The 18,503-nt window shown below is 51.1% G+C and overlaps 1 non-coding gene across 6 annotated transcripts in view; it reads left to right on the top strand.

Moving 5' to 3' along the window:
• LOC102165560 (uncharacterized) overlaps nucleotides 1-16,345 on the top strand; it is a 30,755-nt gene extending 14,410 nt beyond the window's left edge. The window contains exons 3-5 of one of the 6 annotated variants that reach the window (XR_014809200.1): nucleotides 9,797-9,900; nucleotides 10,797-10,851; nucleotides 13,556-16,345. This is a non-coding gene — a transcript (uncharacterized LOC102165560). Of the gene's footprint in view, nucleotides 1-1,406; nucleotides 1,491-1,566; nucleotides 3,660-9,796; nucleotides 9,901-10,796; nucleotides 10,852-13,555 lie in introns of those variants that run through there. The other 5 variants (XR_014809201.1, XR_014809199.1, XR_002345699.2 and 2 more) reach the window with 5 other exon arrangements.
• Nucleotides 16,346-18,503: the final 2,158 nt, after the last annotated feature.

Raw genomic sequence — 18,503 nt, 5'->3', positions numbered from 1 at the left:
CTGCCCTCCCCCCATCCCAGGGCTAATGGCCTCATTTAGATCTGCTGTAGCCACAAGACCTCCCAACCCTCAAAACTGCAAAAAAGGAATGTGGCAGTGTCTGAGGCCACCGATGCAGATAGATGCTTTTATTTCGCACCAAATAATGCATTTAATTACTTCTTGGAGGGGAAGCCTGTATGGCAGATAGCGAAGGCAATGCTAATAATAGCACTTTGCACCAAGGGCGGAACACAGAGGAAGAGCCATGAAAGGGTCCCATTTCTGTTCTAGACAACTTGAAAGCTCTGCGAACACTCAAGCCTCCTTCCTCAAGAGCAGAGGGAATTGTGAAGAAAATGCTGTGTGTTTTTTTGCTTTTAACTCACTGTTTTGATCCTTTTCAGCCATCAGCATGTAGCCCCCTTGGAGAGACTAGGATGGTGGATTGTTTGGTGGAGAGTGTGGGGGTGGGGGCACACCCCCCGCTTCTCCCTCTTCTACCCCATCTCAAAAAGCAGGGCCAGAGGGAGCCCCCCAAAATAATGCCTGCCCTGGCTGGGGCACAGTTTTGGGCAAAAGAGCATAGACGAGTGAATCAAGAGAATCTGTTTTGCCAGTTTGGGCAGATTGTGCTCGATGCCTGGGCCATGTGTTATTCATCCGTAAATGGGGCTGATGATACCTGCAGTACAGGGAAGTCACAAAGGTTCCCTAGGGTTCCTTCTACTATTAAACATCTCTATGATTTAGGAGGCTGACTGGGGTCACCACCACCCACAGGCCATGTTTCTGGTGTGTCCGACTTCTTGGCTGCTCAGGGCTGTTCCCCAGGCGGGCCTGTCTCAGGGATGCTGGGAAGCGTGGCTGCAGGCCTTGCTACAGCACACAGCCAACAGGCTCCAGTGGCATTGTCTCCCTCCCAGCAGGGGGTCAGCTGGAGCTTGAGGAGATGCTGGTCCCCAGGAAGAGGTCCATGGGCCTCCTGGAGACCTGGCTGACTGCCCACTACCTCCTGCCCAGGCTGGATGCTGAGGCCCCAGGAACTGTGTCTCCAGCCCAGCTCTGGGAGTGTCCACCTAGCTGATGAAGGAAGAAGGCCTGAGTAGGGAGGAAGGGGGGGTCTGGGATGCACCCCAGATTTGGTGCAAAAATTTACTAAAGATCCACCAGTGGGGAGTTCCCACTGTGGCATGGGGGTTTAGGATCAGGAGATGTCTCTGTGGTAGCAGGGGTTCCATATGCCACCTGTGTGGGGAAAAAAAAAACCCACCCTTGGAAGATGAATCATCTCAAATCATCTTCCTACGCCCCTCTCACACGCACGCAATCTTCATGATTTAGATTTAGCCTCTACCACTTAAACAATGAACTAGAAGTTGCCTTAGAGCCCATCGTGTCTGACTCTTACTTCACCCATTTTGCAGATGAGGAACTGCAGCCCAGAGACAGGAAGTGCCTTGTGAGTTGACCCAAACCAGGCTGTCACCGATTCAAGGCAGGTTCTCACATGTCCCTTGGCTTGTTGCCGCATGTTCTCGGGGAAGTTGCTGCACCTCTCCAGGCTCGATTTTTCCTTTCCTGTAGGATGAAGGCTTTGGATTGGATGCCCAAACAGTGTAGGGGAATGCGCTGGAGAGGCCCGGGCATAAATCCTGGCTGTGTGATCTAGGAGAGTCATGTCAGCCTCGAAACCTCAAGCAGCATCCCCCTCACCACCGCCATCACCGCGAGTCCCCCACGGGCTTGCTGTGCGGAAACCCCATCATTCTTAGTTGTGTTACTTGGACAGACTCATCTGTTCCTGAGGACAACCCTGGGAAGCGAGTCCTATCCTTCTCCCCAGTTTATAGAGGAGGCAGCTGGAGGCCCGCAGAACTCAAGAAACTTATCCAAGGTCATGAACTTTTTAGGGATGTCCCAGGGAAGGATTCAATGTCCACCGTGTCCCCAGGCGGCTGGCAGATAGTGGGCCAGGCGCTCCGTAAACGTCAGTCCCCCACCTCCAATCTAGTCTGTACCTTCCAGGAGTCTGTCACCACAGCCAAGGCTCACAGGAATCAGGAGACTTTTACACACCATATGGCTATAGAATTAATAAAGTGTTGTAATCAAAGATTGGAAAAGAGATTAGGGGACTCAGCTCCTGGAGCAGAACTATGAAAAAAGGAAGAAGCCGCTCAGCTCTGCAATAGAGGAGTGGGAATGGGGCCCAGGCCTCCTCTTAGATGCTGGGCAAACACCAGGCAAGGGAGCATCCCTAACCAGCTCAATGTGTCTGCTGTCGGCAGTAAAGACGAGGCTTATTGGCGCTATGGTAACGGGAGAACGGAGGAGGAACAAAAGGACCTCTTTGGAGGGAGGTAAGGAGGCAGGTTTATTACCTCAGCAAAGAGGGCTTCTTGGAGACCCCCGTCCTGATAACAGAAGACAGAGCCCCCCTCACCTAGCCTCGGGGTTGCCATCCTCCCCAACCTCTGGCCTTTGCTCCTCATCCCTGAACTTCTGGTGACACATCTACCCCCTGTCCCATCAGCAGAGATCAGAATGGGCTTCCTGACTTCGCTGTCCTCCAGTGCAACCTAGAGACCGGCGCTTCAGTGAGGGGGAGGGGTCCTAGAATGTTCCTCAGCCGGCTGCAAGTCAAGGAGCTAGTGGTCACGGACACTGGCTCTGCAGTTTGCAGGGACTGTGTGACCTTGAGCAAGTGACTTGGCATCTCCGAACCTACAGAAAAATTGGGATGACCGTGATCCCACTACACAGAGCAGTTACGAAGATTAGTGAGCTAATGCACACGTCCTAGCATCAGGGAGGGCCTGGGTCAGTGGCAGCTTAGCCTCCTACATACTGAGCTGTAAGTGACCCGCTGGTGTAGGCTGTGTACACAACCTAGAAACTGCCTGAGGAGGGGTGATCCACTCCTCCTGGGCCACCTTAAAACCAGTGTGACTTACCTTCTTCTCCAGAAGGAGCAGAAAGGAGGCTGGCCCTGGCTCCAGATGCAGCCAATCCAGAACTGCTAATAGAGTTTCTTGCCCCCGCCCTGGGCTGCCCTCTGTGCAGGGCTGGCTGGACCTGCCAGCCTCGGGTCGGGGGGGGTGTGTTAATTTAGGATCATTCCTGCTCCCCATCTACACCCACCTGGAGGAGTCCAAAGCCCCAAATCTCAGCCTCTCAGTAGGAGAAGGAGGGGAGACAGAATCTGAACAAGTTCCAGCTTGAATTCCTTCCTCTCCAGGGACAGTTGGCCAAAGGGACAGGGGTGAGGCCTGCTTCCTGTAACTCCACCTACCAAAGCCTTGGTCTCACATCTACACCTCATTAATCCCTGTACTTTACCAAGAGGTGGGAGGACAAACCAGCAAGAGCAGGGCCTCTGCAGCCAGGCTGCCTGGGCTTACCAGTGCTTACCAGTGCTTACCAGCTCCGCAACCTTGGACAAATTGCTTACCCTCTCTGTGCCTCTGTTTCCTCATCTATAAATTGGAGATGATAATAGAAGTCAGTTCCCAGTGTGCTGTTGTAAGGATTAGATACTAATAGGGACAAAGATTTCAAACAATTCCGGGCACATGGTAAATGTCAATTGTCATGATCAGCTGCTGGTCCATCTGGTGTCACTGTGGGCCCTGGCGATGGTGGGATGTCTAGATATTAAAAATGGGGCAGGAGCTCCCATCATGGCTCAGTGGTTAATGAATCCGATTAGGAACCATGAGGTTGCAGGTTCGATCTCTGGCCTTGCTCAGTGGGTTAAGGATCTGGCATTGCCGTGACCTGTGGTGTAAGTTGCAGACAAAGCTTAGATCTGACGTTGCTGTGGCTCTGGTGTAGGCCAGCAGCTACAGTTCCAATTCGACCCCTAGCTGGGAACCTCCATATGCCACAGCAATAGCCCAAGAAATGGCAAAAAGACCAAAAATAAAATAAAAAATAAAACTGGGGCAGATGTGCGTCAAGGCCTCCCTGGGGAAGGGGAGGGATCTGAGGTGGAGGAGCTCAGGACACGGGAGCACCTCACCGTGGTGAAGGGGAGGGGCAAGGGTGTCGGGAAGGAGGGCAGCAGAGGTGGGAGGATGGGCCTTCCCGGGAGCGGGGTCTGGGCTGAGGCTTCCCAGCCTGGCTCCCTCCTTTCTCTCCTTCATTCTCCACTTCCTTCCCCTTCTGCTCCATTCCTGGCAGATAAGCAGGCACAGAGAGATCATCTGCCCACGGGTGTCTCCCCCTGCTAGGCTGGCCTCGGGCCACCAACCACTCCCTTAGGGTCTCTGCACCCTGGGTGGATGGCCTAGGGCTCCATCAGGATGGGGTGGTTGCCGCTGCTGGGGAAAGTGGAGGGATCCAAAGGCAGCAGAAGGCTCTGCTGACTTTAGGGACAGCTCTGCAGGGGCCTCCATCAGAAGGTATCTTGTCCTAACTGTGCATGGGAGTGAGGCTTCCTCGCCCGTGAAGTCCCCCCACTCAGACTTCCAGCCTGAAGAAATGGTCACTATTCTGCCCCCTCAGACTGGGGTCCCTGAGGGCGGGGCTGTGTCCCCCCTCCTCAGTCTCCTTCTGGGGTGTCACCTCCCTTATCTCCTGGAACAAGACTTTGGCTTCATAGCTGTTCGGGGGCGGGGGCGGGGGGCGGGAATGAGAATGATGGATGGTTCATTTACTCAAAAATTCCTTTCATCCTGTCTGGGTAGGTTGGCAGCAAGATCAAGAATTAAAGTTCTGGGAAGGAGGGGAAAAAATGGGTTTGAACCACAGAGTCTGGGTTTTGGCGGTAGGGGCTGATGGAAGTCGTGTAGAGGACACACCCTTTTTCCTGGTCCCGCCTCAGCTCCAAATGGCAGCTTTAGAAGATTTGTCACTGGCTTCAGTAGCAGAGAGGGTTGTGCGTGGCTCCCTGACACCGAGCCATTTCCAGAGCCCCAGAGAGAAGCCAGAAGGTCCATCTCTGCACGTGAACTACACTGATTGCTTGGGTTTGAGTTTCTGCCCAACTAGTGTTTGTTGAATGAATAGCAAATCATGCTGGCCAATTATTTCCCACCCTAGAGCATTCACTTCTACTAGCATCCATCTTTCCATATCCTCAAAGTCAGCCCACATTCCCAACCCGTTCAGCCACAAATTCTCTCAACCTTCTCTGACCCCCTGTGGCACTCAAGCATGGCCCCTGAGTCCAGGCTCCAACTTTGGCACTTATTAGACTGACTAGGGGAATTTTCTTTCTTTCATTTCGGCTGCACCCATGGCCCATGGAAATTCCAGGGCCAGGGACTGAATTCAAGCCACAGCGGCAGCAGCATTGGATCCTTTAACCTACTGCACTAGGCCACAGATTAAAGCCGCAGGAACCCAAGCCACTGCATTCGGATTCTTAACCCACTGGGCCACAGTGGGAATACCTCTAGGGGAATTTTCTAAAACACTAATGCTCCACCACCAGAGATTCTGATTTAATTGGCTGAGGGTGGAGCAGCAGGGCATTGATTCTGTTTAATTCCCTGGGTGGTGCTAACATGCCACCATGGTTGAGAACCAGGGAACCAGGCTGCAGTCTCCTCCATAGAAAGAAGGAGACTGTTGCTTATTGCTAAACCCCAGTGCCTAGCCCTGGGCCTGGCTCTTACTAGGTGCTCCGTAAGTGTTTATTAATAAAAGAGTTCAAGACAGCGTGTACCTGTTGTGGCGCAGTGAAAACAATCCGACTAGTATCCATGAGGATGTGAGTTCGATCCTTGGCCTTGCTCATTGGGTTAAAGATCTGGCATTGCTGTGAGCTGTGGTGTAGGTTATATACGTGGCTAGGATCTGATGTGGCTGTGGTGTAGGCTGGGAGCTGCAACTCCAATTCAACCCCCTAGCCTAGAAACTTCCATATGCCGCAAATGTGGCCCTAAAAAGAGAAAAAAAAAATTTTATTAAAGAAAGTTTATCTCTGTTCACTGATAGGCTGGATTCAAATTCTGCCACCTCTTTGGCTGTGGGCAAGCTGAAGAATCCGTAAACGGGGCTAATAACAGCCCCTACCTCACAGAGCTGGTTTAAGGAAGATGAAGAGGGTTTCCAAAAAGCTTAGCTCAGGGCAGAAGATCTAAACAGATAGTTCTCTAAAGAAGACAGACACATGGCCAAAAAACACATGAAAAGATGTTCAGCATTGCTAATTATTTGAGAAATGCAAATCAAAACTGCTATGAGGTACCGCCTTACACCAGCCAGAATGACCATCATCAAAAAGTCTACAAACAGTAGGTGCTGGACAGGGTGTGGAGAAAAAGGAACCCTATTACACTGTTGGTGAGAGTGTAAACTGGTGCAACCACTGTGGAAAACAGTGTGGAGATTCCTCAGAAAACTAAAAATAGAACTACCATTTGATCCCGCAATCCCACTCCTGGGCATCCATCTAAAGAAAACAATGACTCAAAAAGATATATGTGCTCCAGTGTTCACTGCAGCATTTTGTACAATAACCATGACATGGAAACAACCTAAATGTCCATCAATAGAGGAATGGATAAAGAAGATGTGATACATATACGCAATGGAATATTACTCAGCCATTAAAAGGAAAGAAAGATTGGCAGTTGCAGCAACATGAATGGACCTAGAAATTATCATGCCAAGTGAAGTTAGTCAGACAGTGAGACACCAATGTCATCTGCGATCACTTACATGTGGAATCTAAAAAAAGGACACAAAAAGGCTTAGCTCAGGCTGTTTGTGTTTACCTGGGTCCTGGCAGGAAACAAATGGTTTATTCAGACCACTGAGGAAAGTTTGCCAAGGGGGGTGCTTACAAAGATACGGGCAGGGTTGAGGAAGGCAGCAAGGGATGATGCAGCACCCCAGGTCCAGCAACACTGGGGTGCTGTTAGCACCTCTAGGCCTAGAGGGGCCCAAGGAGGAAGCGAAACCCAGAGACAGAGCTATGCTATAGGAGAGGGGCCGAGACAGGCACCATGAGCCCTGAAGAAGCCACCCCTGCCTCCTGAAATGCCCACATTAGCCCTATCCCCTCCATCATCTCCCAGGGGCAGTGCCAACCAGAGGACTTCACTTCACAGGGGCCCGGGGCATGCAATCCACAGGGGCAGCCTCCTTGGGGCACAGGGTGGATGGAAGAGGGCAGAGAGGGGATTTGAAGGCGCAGACAGAAGATTTCCAACACCCTGACATATGATCAATGCTGATGAAATATTACTATTCTTATTACTGTTCATGTAGCTCATGTGGACGGTCTTGTGACCCCTGGCCTTGCTACTTAACAGAATTGTAAGCAAGTTCCCGTTGTGGCTCAGCAGGTTACAAACCTGACTGGTATCCCTGAGGATGCGAGTTCAATCCCAGGCCCCGCCCGGTGGGTTAAGGATCCAACATTGCCATGAGCTGTGGTGTAGATGGCAGACACGGCTCAAATCCCCCATTGCTGTGGCTAGCTCCAATTTCGACACCTAGCCTGGGAACTTCCATATGCCTCAGGTGCGGCCCTAAAAAGCAACAAAAAAAAAAAAAAAAAGAAAGAAAGAAAGAAAAGAAAAAACGAATTGTGGTTTTTCTAAGTAGAGCAGATTCCCGGGTCCCAGCCCAGCTCCTCAGCACACAGCAGGTGACCCTACATCCTGGAGGGAGGAAGAAGGGGCAGCCCCATCGCCCCATCTCCAGGTTCGGCTTCGGGCTTCAGCTTGGTTGACAAGCCATCAAAATGGCTTTGCAAAAGCAAGCTTCATTAAAATAGAAGCATGGAGCTCTTGTATGCAGATGGGGCCACTTTATTACTTTTTAATTTGTTTACAGAAAACCCATATTTGGTGTATACCATCTTTGCAAATAGTAACAAATGGGCACGTTTGGGGCCTCCAAAGTTGTGGTGTCTCTGGATAAATAGGCTGAAACTGTTTGAACACTGTGCTTGGTTAGTCTTAATGGAATCTGACACTCTCATAAAGTGTGGGAGGCTGGAGGGAGGAGGACCCGAAGTGGTGTGTATGTGTGTGTGTGGTGTGTGTCTTTGGACGACTCACCCTCTCTCTGGACTCACTCTCTTGATCTACACAAGAAGGGACCTGAGCCCGACGCTCTCCACCGCCCTTGCAGCTTCCTACGCCGAGGCTTTGCGATTTCTCTCCCACCCCGAGCAACTACAAACCTCTGAACCACCAGCTTCCCAGTTAACTCCTAAGAGAGCTCTCTTGCTCTCCTCACTAAAATAAAATAAAACCTGCAAATTACCAAATGCACTTTGAAAATGGGTCAAATTGATTAAAGACTACTTAATGGAGTGTATCTATTACAGTGACAGTTCAAATACTTATACAGTAGCCCCCAAAAGCAACGATATTTATAAATCCATCAGGACTCTCACATTCCAGATTCTCTCCTTATTAGCTGTGCAATGTTGGGAAAGTTACTTAACCTCTCTGTGCCTCGATGTCCTCATTTGTATAGAAGGGTAACAATACCCTCCTCATGGGGCTGTTGGAGAGATTAGATGATTCTTGTAAACTGTTCAAGACAGGATGTGGCACCAGCAAGTGCTCGGTCTCTGTTAACAATAGTCTCTTTTTTTTTTTTTGCTTCTTTTTTGCTTTTTTAGGGCCACACCAGCAGCATATGGAGGTTCCCAGGCTAGGGGTCCAATCAGAGCTACAGCTGCCGGTCCTCACCACAGCCACAGCAATATGGGATCCAGGTCATGGCTGTGACCTACACCACAGCTCATGACAATGCCGGATCCTCAACCCACTGAGCAAGGCCAGGGATCGAAACCTCAGCCTCATGGTTCCTAGTCAGATTCGTTTCCACTGCGCCATGGGACGGGAATTCCGCACTCTTATTTTTATTATGCCTGGTTGTCTATCCCTCTCTTTTTTCTTTTTTGGCCACCCCATGGCATATGGAGTTCCTCAGGCCAGGAATCAAATCTGAGCCTGAGTTGCTACCTATGCCACAGCTGTGGCAACACTGGGTCCTTGACCACTGTTCCAGGCCAGGGAGTGAACCTGTGTCCCTGCCACTGCAGAGACACTGCCAATCCCGTTGTGCCACAGTGGGAACTCCATGTATTCCTATTAAAGAGAAAGAATTTAGGACAATCTCTGTTATACAAAGTTGCCTGCTCAGCAGAATCTGTCGTGCGCCGAGTCAGGGCCTTGCCATCGCAGCTCCATGGTTTATTCACCTCACAGCCCTCATCACACCCTAAACTCCCCCTCTTTTTTTTAATTAATTATTTATTTATTTATTTGTCCTTTTAGGGCTGCACCCGAGGCACATGGAGTTTCCCAGGCTAGGGGTCCAGTCAGAGCTACAGCTGCTGGCCTACACCACAGCCACAGCAACTCGGGATCCGAGCCTTGTCTGTGACCTACATCCCAGCTCACAGCAATGCCGGATCCTTAACCCACTGAGCGAGGCCAGGGATCCAACCTGTGTCTTCATGGATGCTTGTCAGATTTATTTCCGCTCAGTCATGAAAGGAACTCCAAACTCGCCTTCTTATTTATCTCTCTGTTTATTATCAGTCTCTCCCCACTTGGTTGTGGTGTCCACAGGGCACAGACCTTGTCGGTCTTATTCATGGCTGTCTCCCCAGCGTCTAGAATAGCATCTGGCTGGTTCTCCATAAATTCTTGTCCAGTGAATGAATAACTCCATCGTCAAAGTGTGCGGTATTGACTAGACGTGAGGATAAACTCTGGAAACTTTGGTCAAGGTTGAACACCATATACATGCACTGCATGTTTGAACACATGCATCTAGCCTCTAAAGACTTAGTTCATGGAACTGTCCATCAACTGGATTTTTGTTTTGACTTTAGGCTAAAGCAAGATTGGAAAAAGGAGTTCCCATGGTGGCACAGTGGAACGAATCCAACTAGGAACCGTGAGGTTGTGGATTTGATCCTTGGCCTCGCTCTGTGGGGTAAGCATCTGGCGTGGCTGTGGCTGTGACATAGGTCGGCAGCAACAGCTCCGATTAGACCTCTAGCTTAGGAACCTCCATATGCCACGAGAGCAGCCCAAGAAATAGCAAAAAGACAAAAGACAAAAAAAAAAAGATTGGAAAAGAATACACAAAAAAGGAGTGAAACAACCTCCTGTCCCTTGGGGCCAGCACACTTAGGCCATATCCCTGGTCTTGTTTTGGAAATGGGGTCCCAGGAAGTAGAGTCGCCCTGGTGAGGATGAGGCACCTTTGGGTGTCAGGGCTTTAGACTTTACAAATCTCTCTTGGAGCCCTCATCTCAGATGCTATCTGCTTGTGAGAAGGGAAAGCCCCAACTCCCTCAGGGTCTCCTGACCCCCATTTCACAGAAGCCGGGGTTGGAGGCAGGACAGACTTGCCAATCTGCCCACAGCCCAGCTGGGGCTCCTTCCCGTGCTACCTTGAGGCCTCCACCGACAGGAATATTAATTACCCTACTGACTAGAGCGAGGAAAGGAGTTTGTGCATTTCAAATAAATTTTCAACTACAAAGAGAATGAAGCTAAAAGGAACGGGCTACTCCCAGTTAACCAGTTAACAGGAACACACACCCCACTCCCAACACTCTAGCTGGAAGCAGACTTTAGAGATGATCCCGATTGGTGCTTCTCAAGATTTTAGAAGTAACGTTTCTAATTGCTCATTCTAGCAAAGATTCAGGACCCAGCATGATAAAAACAAAGTGCTTACCTTTCCTGAGAAGTGTCTAAAGGCATTCGGTTATTACAGTAATAATATGCAGCACTTACTACATATGCCCTTATTATGCTCCAGACACTGTGCTAAGCCCTTCAGATCACAACCTATGATGTATCATGTTCTCCACTTTATAGATGAGGAAACTGAGGCACAGAGAGGTTAAGGACAATGCTCAAGGTCACCCAGCTGGTAAGTGGCTGAGCCAAGATTCACGTCCAAGTAGTCAGGCTCCAGAACTCAAACTCTTCACCATTTATACTCCAAGGTGGGAAAAAAAAAAAAAAAAAAAACTTAGTAAATGTTAAAGTAAAAAGATACAACAATATTGATAGGAATTGGTTTTTATTGACAAAGTTTTAAATCACAAAGATAATAGTAGTGAAAATTCAGGATTGTCCTATTGGGTGTAAAACTTGCCTTTGACCTTATGAGTGTGAGGGGCAGCATACTGCACGTCCCTTTGTCTGGTGGGCATGGCAGAAAGCGTGTTTGTGTCACAGTGTGAACCTGTGATTAGTTCTGCATCCCAGGAATGGCACACCCATCTCCCCAATGTTCTTTTATATATTTAAAAAATAGAAGCCCAGAGAGGTTAGGTGACTTGCCAGAGGTCACACAGCAAATTAGCAGGACAACCTAACCTACTCCATTCAATGAACATTTATATAAGGTCTGCCACATGACTGAGTCCTGTTCTTTGCACCAGAAACCAGAGAGGGGAAGCCAGAGGCCAGATCATGGTGTGCCAACTTGTTAGGCAGCCAAGGGCTAGAACCAGCACCTTCCATTGCTCCAACCACAGCCAGAGTCTATTTTCCGCCCAAGTGCAGCTGCTGCTGTGGTGTAGTCACTTAAGGGTTTTAGCCCTTGGTTCTCCTCAGGAGCAAAGCAAAAGAAAGGCCAAACGCCTACGGATCCTTTTATTTGGGGGCCAATGAATCCTTTTCGCTTCTCAGAAACTTCCAAATAACCCTCTCCCTTCCAGTAATTCTAGGAAAATGAAAATTGATTTCCACCTGCTTTTCCTACCACCTTTCAAGCTAATCACTCAGGGAGAGGCCAGGGATGGCTTCTTTGTGGGCCTGGGGACTCCCCCTCCCCATCCCTCCCCACCCCCCAGGTCCCAGGGATACAGATACTCCCTGTCTGTGACCTCCCAGGACTGGGAGGGGAGGGAGTCACTGTCCTGCAGGGGGAGTGAAGACCAAGACCTGCCGACAGGTGGCCGGGGAAGCAGAACAAAGGGGGCCAGGAGCCCTTCTGAGGGTCTGCGGTGGAAGCTTTCGAGTCAGGCGGCGGCTTATTACAGCTAATTTCCTTCCCCTTGCTAGAGCCGCAAATCCACAGGGTGTTCACAGCATATTTGTGTATCTGGCGTTCTCAGCTCGCCTCCCCTCGGGGACCATAAGAGACGCCAAGGAAAGAAACAACATGGTCCTCCATAATTTCAAAGTCAGTTCCAGAGTTAATAATAAATTAAGAGCTGCGGGCGGTGGAGGAGGAGGAGGAGGTGCGGAGGGTGCGCTCCCGGAGCAGACCGGCCCCTCCAGGAACATCCAGGAATCAGGAGAAATCACGGAACGCTGGGGTCTCAGATGCCGCGGAGGCTTCCCCAAGGGCACAGGCGCACCGGGCCCAGATATTTGTGGCACCAAAGCCGATGGATCCCCACCTTTCCCCCTACGATGGTTGGGTGGGGGAGGGGAGACGTGAAGCGACTTCTCTCGCCTGTCTCTTTCCTCCCTCCCCTGGAGGGTAGGGGCCCTGCAGCAGGCCCTCTTGGAAAAAGGCAGGGCAGCTGTTTTATTTTATTTATTTTTATTTTATAAGGACAGCTGTTTTAGAATTAAAAAATTCTTCTCTCTGGTCGGCTTGACTAAACCCACTCACCTCTGAGGACATTTCTAGACCAGCAAGTGTGCCAGCTGGACATCCAACAGTCCCAAATGCCCGTGCAATTTTGCTATTCATTGTTTTGGTTGTCAGAAGACTATCTCCCAGACTCGGAACTCCCTGGAAACCAGGGGCGCTGCCATCAGACCGGAAGCGTAATCAATTCTTGTCAGAGCTGAGGTTGTGTGGGGACTCTAAAGCGGCAGCGTAAGGAGGCCTGGCAGGTGTAGCCCCAAGATGATAAGGTGGGGTGTGGACAAGGTGACTGCCCTGAAAGAGCAGAAGGGCTGTCCTGGGAGTCCTGTAGGATTCACTCCTTCTACCTGCTGTTCCCAAGAAGAGCTAGAATTCAGGAGACTGGACTCTGGTCCCAGAAAATGATGAACCTGTTTGGAGAGTGGATGGATGAGAGAGAGAGTGAGCCTCCTACTACAAGAAGTGGAGCCCTTTCTCCTGCCCTTGGCACCCCCACCCCCCAACACCATCTGCTCCTGCAGCAGCTGGGATTCCTTTTAAAAATATGTTCATGTCAGGCAGGTCCCAAAGTGGACAGGGAGGAAATGCATGTGCTTTGTGGGCTGAGGAAGAGCAGGTGGAATGAGCTCCTGGCATTTCCGGGATAGTCTTTGGTCTTCATGTTTCCTCCTCTCCCAAGCAAGTGGGAGATATGCTTTTTGTTGTTGTTGTTATTGTTGTTTTGCTTTGATTTTTAGGGGCCCACCTGAAGCATATGGAGGTTCCCAGGCTAGGGATCCAATCAGAGCTACAGCTGCCGGCCTACACCACAGGAGCAGCAACATCCGATCCGAGCCGCGTCTTCAACCTACACCACAGCTCACAGCAACACCAGATCCTTAACCCACTAAGCGAGGCCAGGGATCAAACCTGCAACTTTATGGTTCCTAGTTGGATTCGTTTCCACTGCGCCACGATGGGAACTCCCGGGAGGTACGGGCATTTGAACTCCTTCTCCTTCCTCTGCTCCTGTGCTTCCTTCCAGAAGCCCCTCCACAGCCAGGTGCTCCAGGTGCTCCTGCAGGGCTGCCGGACTCCTCCACTAGAAGACAGCACAGATTCAAAGTGTTGCCCCTCCCAGGAGAATTTGCATTTTATGCTGGGCTCTGCAAGAGGGGGAGGCTTAATCTGGAGTCTAGAACATCCACATCAGGGACTTTTTCAGGGTGCTGGGGAGATGTGGGGTCAGAGATGCCTTCCTAGGGCTCCTCGGCTACTCCCTGTTGGAAAAAGAAGGCCAGAATGGAAGTGGGGGTTACAATCCAGGAAAGGGAGGCAGATAACAAGGATTCTGGACACACTTCATAGGGTTGGGGGCACCCCCCTCCGCCAGGCATGTCCTGTGGGGACCAATTTGTTGGTTTGTTGGTAAATCCTGAAGAACAGGAACTAGGATGTTAACAGGGATCCACATCTGGACAGACCACCCACCATGACCCGCTGCAGACCATCCTCCTTCACCCTCCAAAACAGACACCCAAAGCTCACCGACGCTGGTCCTTTCTTCGGACTCATTAACCACACACTGTCTGGATGCCACACTGGATGCAAGAACCTCTGGGGGCCCCTGCAGGAGGTTTCTGGCTCCATCAATCCTGGGGAGCAGGAGGAAGAGCACAGCAAATTCTCTATAGGGGACTCTTAAGGATACCAACCAACGGGAGCTTATTCATAAGCTCCAGAGCAGGGCTGAGAGGGCTCCTGTTCCCCCCCGCCCACCCGCCCACCCTCAGACCCCAGGCAATTTCCCCAGAAGTGTGCTCAAGCTGCGCCCTGCCAGCCCCGGCATCAATTGACTGGATTTCAATCAGAAATCCATCTCCCTTAAGGACCGCTTTGGATAAAAGCAGAAGTAACCTGCAATCTAGATGCTGATGCCAAGCCATAATGGGGGAACCGCAGAGAGGCCGGCTGTCCAACTCCAGCCCTCAGCCCCCAGCCAGAATGAAACCAGGCCTTGGCTGCAGCGGCTTCAGCTTCCAGAGACCTAGGGGAGGGACGTAGCCGGATCTCCCTTGTCTTCGCCAACCGGAGGGCACAGGCCCAGTGGAGACTGGTCCAGGGTTAACTGGCTGCTGCGGTTAGCCAGTCTCCGCGAGCTTTGCGCTCTGGACGCGCCCTCCTCTCGCTCGGGTCCCAGGACGTGCCCGACAGGGGCTCCTAGGACAGGTAAGGGGGACCAGAGGTGTCCTTCAGAGCAGGAGGAGCCGGAGCTCAGCGCCTCTCCCTACCCACCCACCCCCAACTTCATTGGCAGCTGCCACTTCTGTTGCTCGTTCCTCTCCTGGCCTATATCGCGGTCAGGAAAGGGTCACTCGGAGAAAGGGTGGCTGCTCCTGTCCTCTCCCCGCCAAGACCCCGCATTGTGTCAGCGTGGGCTGGGCTGCAGGGACAGGAAAGACCCTGCCGAGCGCTGGCGGTTCTGGTGCGCAGCGCGGGCAGCCTCCCTGGTAAATAATGCACGCCTCCAAGTGCCGGCTACAGCAGGTAGTGTATCAAAGTAATATCGCGCCGCGAATTGCAGTGTAATCGCCGTAATTTAGGGCCCCGTGGGTGAGCCGGTTTCGGAAAGGCTGCGCGCCCGGACGGGCAAGGTGACTGGAGCGTCTGCGCCGGCTTTGACCTCTGGATTTCCTCCAAGCTAAGTGAGGCCATAAAAAATTCAGAAGCCCAGGCTGTCTCCTAGCAAATGGGGTGTGGGCAGAGAGATTGCGTTATCTATCTAGACCCAGCGAGACGGATGCACCAGCCGGGAAGAAAGCGAGGTCGCTGGCTGTTCACGCCTAACCCGGCCGGTAGTGTGGCCGCACGCTGCGCCCACCCTCTTCCGGGTGGCCGAGCGAGGCCTGGGAGGTGGGGGCACCCTGCCCGGAACGAGCAGACGTTTTCATTAGGACTTGGGAGACCACTGCCGTGAGCCGACGGATTGTCCCTCCCCGGGGCTGCTCAGCCACCAGACCCTCCCAGGACTTGCTGGGCCGCGGTCTCTCCTCCCGCTGCGCTGGGAAGTCGTTCCAGCATTAATATTCCTGCCCAGGTCCTCCTGAGGGGCCTGTGCCCGCCTCCCCTCCCCCAGCCCCGCCAGGGAAAGTCATTCTAGGGTGGAGAGATGATAACAGGAAATGCATTTGCAGGCTCCCTTCTAACTTCTTGATGGGAGCCAGCTGGAAGCGCACAAGCCGAGCTGTCCCTCTGTGCTCCACTCCTGGTGACCTAGAAGGTGATAATCATGAGCTTCTCTCAGGAAAGACAAAGAAATGGAAAAACTTATCAGGCCCTGCCGCCCTGTCACATTGCATTAGCAGAGAGCCTTGTGTCTGTGGCCCCAAGCCTGTGCCAAAAAGACCGTTTTGTGTATTTTCAGAAGCCCTCCGTCCTCCACGTTATTGTTGGGACCCCAGTGCTCTGTTTCTTCCTCACCCTTCTCCAAATCATTTTCATCTCTTAGTGAAGAAATGTGACAGACACCAAGCTTTCGTGGCCTGACATTCTGCTGATAATCCCCAGCCTCATCCCACCCCTGGCTCTTTCTCTTGCCTGGGCAGTAAACTTGGGAGCCAAACTGGCAGGGCCCTAGCAACCAGCAGTTCTGGCTAAACAAGCCATGGTGCATCCTGACAATAGAACATTCTACAGCTGGCAGGAATGAAGGAGATGTATGTGTGCAGAAAGTTGTGCAGGATATATTGTTAAATAGAAAAGGCAAGTTGCGCAATAGCACGCAGAGAAAGATCTCATTTGTGTTACATTTTAAATAAAGGCTATATATACCCGCTTGCTTGCATATGCAGAGAAAATGTCTGAGAAGATAAAAAAGAGACTGTTAACAGTTGTCCCATGGGATAATGAGGAGAAAGGGACTTTAACCTCTCACTCTTAAATTTTTGTTCTATTACTTTTTCATGGACTTCCCATTGTGGCTCAGTGGGTTAAGAACCCAACTAGCATCCATGAGGATGGGCATTAAATCCCTCCGTCAGTGGGTTAAGGAGCCAGGGTTGCCAGGAGCTCCAGTGTAGGTCAAAGACTGGGCTCAGATCCGGCGTGGCTGTGGCTGTGGCGTAGGCTGGTGGCTACAGCTCCAATTTGGTCCCCTAGCCTGGGAACTTCCATATGCCACAGGTGCTGCCTTTAACCCCCCCACCCCAAATTGCATTACTTTCATAAGTTCAACATAAATCTTCTTCCCCCCAACCAAAAAAAAAAAAAAAAAAAGAAAAGAAAAAGAGACGACGTTCAGTCTAACTCCTTCATCTGAAACAGGACCAAGTGAGGGAAAGGGACTTTCCCAGGTTGCACAGCGCTCACAGCCTGGCCTCAGGCCTCATCCTAAGTGTCCCTAAGCCAGGTTCCTTCCCAGGCACCCAGCCCTTGCCAGTGACCTTGTCCTCATCCAGCCCCCACAGGCCCAGTCTTCCTTTTTGTTTTTTTGGGGTTTTTGGGGTTTTTTTTTTTGTCTTTTTGCCTTTTCTAGGGCTGCTCCCTCGGCATGTGGAGATTCCCAGGCTAGGGGTCTAATCAGAGCTATAGCCACCAGCCTATGCCAGAGCCATAGCAAGTTGGGATCTGAGCTGTGTCTGTGACCTACACCACAGCTCACGGCAGCACCAGATCTTTAACCCACTGAGCGAGGCCAGGGATCGAACCCGCAACCTCACGGTTCCTAGTCGGATTCGTTGACCTCTGAGCCATGACAGGAACTCCCAGGCCCAGTCTTCTGATGCAGATGGCTTTTCTTGGTCAGGCCTGAGCAGGGGTGGGGATTGAAGGGCCATGTCTAAGGTAGCCAACCATTGTGATGTGTCCAGAACTGAGAGTGTTCCCAGGATATGGCACTGCCGGTGCTAAAATTGGGACAGTCCTAGGCAAATTGGGACACGGTTACCCTTGTCATGCTCACCATGTCCGCAGCCATCCACTGACAAGGACACCTCTTGGCAACTCAAGGGTGAAGATTCTAGAATGTTGTCTCTAGGCAAGGACAGCCGGTCTCTGCTCTGACTTTTCTGAGAAGCATGAAGCTGCAAGAGTTAATTTACATCTTGTCAGTTATGATTTCCCTTCAGTCCAAGCACGTGCAAGTGCGCACACACACACACCCCTCCTTACCTCTCTTAGTCTGTCTAAAGGCACATCAGCCAGGGCCCAGCAATGCCACCCAGAGCCCCCTGTGTCTCTTTGAGCAACATAATCCTCAAGAAATTCTAGAACCTTTAATTATACACGGGGCTCATCGCAATTTCTCATCTCTCCCTCCCCACCTCAGGAGACAAAAAGGAAATTTCACACCCTAGTGAGCCCAGCTCATCTTTTTCTCTTTGATGCCAGCCTGGGGTTAAAAAGCAGGGACAAGCGACACACGCCTCCTCTGGGTCCTGATTCCTTTGCTGATTTTTAGATTCCGAGCATGCATCTTAAAGATCATAATCTGATTTCGCCATGCCCGCCTTACCAGCCGATTAATGGCCCCCAAGCTTCCGCACTGCAGCACCCAGCATTCTGCAGAATGCCACACTCCACACCCCTTGCACCTGCTTCTGGCCCCGTCTGAGACTGGTAACCCAGAGGAGAAAAGGCTAAGGTTAAGAAAGTGATGGTGGGGGCTGGTGTCAGAGAAGGAACAAGAGATGCAAATTCAAGTTTTGGTTCTGGCAGTAGCTGGCTGTGTGACTTTGGACAAATTGCTTCTCCTCTCTGGTTTCCTCATCCATAAAATGAAGAGGCTGACCTAAGTGCTCTCGAAGGTTCCTTTAGACCCAATAAGCAAGACTTCCTCAGCTCCCATCCTGGCTACCCCTTCTCGCTGGGTGAACTTGGGCAAGTTATTTAACCTTTCTCTGCCTTGGTGTCTTCATCTACTTCACGGAGTTGCAGGAAGGATTAAACGAGTTAATATTTGTGAAGTGCTTAAAACAGTGTCAAGCAAGTGCTAA

Source organism: Sus scrofa, chromosome 7 (assembly GCF_054392235.1).
Source record: "Sus scrofa isolate SSC_HxYL_T2T_F1_AM1 chromosome 7, Sscrofa_HxYL_maternal_Yorkshire_Landrace_v2.0, whole genome shotgun sequence".
In the NCBI taxonomy this organism is placed as follows: domain Eukaryota; kingdom Metazoa; phylum Chordata; class Mammalia; order Artiodactyla; family Suidae; genus Sus; species Sus scrofa.
This window is presented reverse-complemented; position numbering and strand designations above follow the sequence as displayed.